Source organism: Protobothrops mucrosquamatus, unplaced genomic scaffold (genome assembly GCF_001527695.2).
Source record: "Protobothrops mucrosquamatus isolate PMUCROS unplaced genomic scaffold, P.Mucros_1.0 scaffold4757, whole genome shotgun sequence".
Lineage (NCBI taxonomy): Eukaryota > Metazoa > Chordata > Lepidosauria > Squamata > Viperidae > Protobothrops > Protobothrops mucrosquamatus.
The window spans coordinates 31650-34248 of NW_015390649.1; the positions used below are offsets into that span (position 1 = coordinate 31650).

At 60.5% G+C, this 2599-nt stretch overlaps 1 pseudogene; it reads right to left on the minus strand.

Moving 5' to 3' along the window:
• Positions 1-464: 464 nt before the first annotated feature.
• Positions 465-2236, minus strand: LOC107299283 (annotated as a pseudogene).
• Positions 2237-2599: the final 363 nt, after the last annotated feature.

Here is a 2599-nt window from a genome sequence, read left to right on the forward strand (position 1 = left end):
CCGTTGCACTTTCCACAGGGATACGTGATCAAAATTCACACACTTGGCAACCGACTCACACTTGACGGTTGCGGTGTCCCAGGGTCACGTGATCAAAATTGGGACGCTTGGCAACCTTGGCTCATATTTATGACTGTCGCAGCGTCCTGGGGAGGGTTACGCGATCCCCTTTTGCGACCTCCTGACAAACAAGATCCGCGTAACAACCGTGTGATCAACTTAACAGACGCAATGATTCACTTAACGACGACTGTGGCAAGAACATCTGTAAAATGGGGCAAAACTCATTTAACAGCCGTCTCGCTTAGCAACTGAAATTCCGGGCTCCATTGTGGTCTTAAAGTGAGGATTAGCTGTATGACTGGGCCCCTCTCCGGCTCCTGGACCCCAGGGAGGCCAAACACTAGCCCCGGGGGAGGCAGGGCCCAAACCCCTCCTCCAACCCTAAGCTGGAAGGCAGCTCTCTAGAATGGCTGGGGCTGATGGGGAGCAGAGTCGTTACCTTGGATGTGATATAGAACAGCTGCCCGCAGGTCAAACTCCCCCCAGCTGGCTTTTCTTTCTAGACTGCTGGGGGGGCTCGGCTCTTTGGTGGAGGCTAACAAAGTGTTCGTAGGCGAAGGCAAGCAACTTTCTACGTGGTAGTCCTTGGCGAGGAACACAAAGGCCCCCGCCCCCCCCAGCTCAGCCTGGGGCAGGCCCCCCGGCAACTGGGGCTCCAATAGCAGCTGGCTCTCCTCCCCAGCGGCCCCCAGCTTTAAGAGGCCGCCCAACAGCTGGGGACTAGTCCGTTTGGCCAGCTCGTAGGCCTTGGGGAAGGCCGGCGGTTCGGGTCCGGCGGGAGGCGTCTCGGCCCCGCGAGGAACCAACGTGGCGGGGCAGGAGCCCTGGAAGGTCACCTCGGCCCCCTTGGTGTCCGTCGGCTTCCTGGCCGAAGAAGTCTCCGGGCCCGCGCTGGGCTCGTTTATGAACGATAACCCCCACTGGTTCTGGAAGATATCGCCCAAGTTTTGCTGCGTGGCCAGGAAGGGAGACTCGGCCACGCTGAACAGGCCGTGCATATTGGAGGGGTAGATGAACAGACTCGACTTGGGCTGCTCGTTGGCGACCACGGAGGGACCGGCGTCCTGGCAGGCCAGCTTGGAAGAGGCCGAAAGGACAGTACTTGCAGCTGGCACCAGCAGGGCCTGGACCCCGGCCGGACAGCCCCCGCGGTCCCCCCCTGCCAAGAGGGGCCCGTTGGAGAAGCTGGCCGATGTGACGGACTTCATGGCAGACATGGGGACCTGGGGGAGGCGGGTGGAGGGCTGGGCCGGGACCTCCCCTGCGGAAGAGGAACACAAGGAGGAGGAGGAGGAGGAAGAGGAGGAGGAGAGGGAAGGAGCCGCCTTGTTGAGGTTCTCTTTCACTTTGCTTGCGTAACTGATCTTGGGAACAATCTTGGCGCTGCTGTTGTCCACGGGGAAAACCGGGGGCGGCTTAAACAGGGTCCAGGAATCTTCCTTCGAGGACGAGACGTGCTTCCCCTTGGCACGCTCCTCAAACTTTTTGCCGGCCGGTCCGACTTTGGCCTCCGCGGCCTTCCGAAGCATGTCCCCGACGCCGACTGGCTTCCCGCGGCCCACCCCCAGGCCCCCCGGGGGCTGCTCACACTTCCACGCGGGCTTCAGGCCGTCCAGCCGAGGAGGGCCGGCCTTCGGGTCCCCCCCGCTGCCGTCCGCCCTGAAGGGCTCCGGCTCCAGCTTCAGGGCCGGGACCGGGCTGCCCGGCACGATCTTCTCCTGCCCCAGACTCAAGTTCTCGCAGCCCTTGACGCTGTTGCGCCGTCCTTTCCGCTTCTTGGGCGTGGTGTAGCCGCTCTCCGAGCCGCTGCCGTCGTTGTCGGCCCCTTTGCCGGCGCAGCCGTTGGTGATGTACTCAGAGCCGTCGGGCAGGATGCCGTTGGGGACGTTGGGGTGCATCTCGGCTTTGTCCCAGGGGTGACCCTCTCGGCCGGCGCTCTCGTTGCATTGCTCGTTCTTCCTGTCCAGGCTGTTCTTCAGGGTGAAGGTCTTGGTCTTTAGGCCAGCTTTAATGAACATCCCACCTTTCACTGTCTGCTTGAGAGCAAGGCTAAGCTCTCTGCCGGGCTGGCTGCCGTTGGGGACCACGGAAACGGGACCCGGCACGTCGCTGGCACCGGGAGATGTCAGGAAGGAGTCTCGGTCGCCGACGGTCCCGTTGACCTCGCCATAATCTGCAGAAAGGGAAGAGTGGAGGATTAGAGGCCTGCAAGCTCGAAGGAGGCATTTGTAAGACCCCAAGACACGCCACAAAGGCTTAAGGCAGGGGTCTTCCAACTTGGCCCTTTGATGACTTGTGGACTTCAAGTCCCAGAATTCCCCAACCAACTTATTTTAGGGGTCTTCCAACTTGGCCCTTTGATGACTTGTGGACTTCAACTCCCAGAATTCCTCAGCTAGGCACGCTGGCTGAGGAATTCTGGGAGTTGAAGTTCACAAGTCATCAAAGAGCCAAGTTGGAAGACCCCTGTCTTAAAGCATCCTGGCTGAGGAATTCTGGGAGTTGAAGTCCACAAGTCATCAAAGGGCCAAGTTGG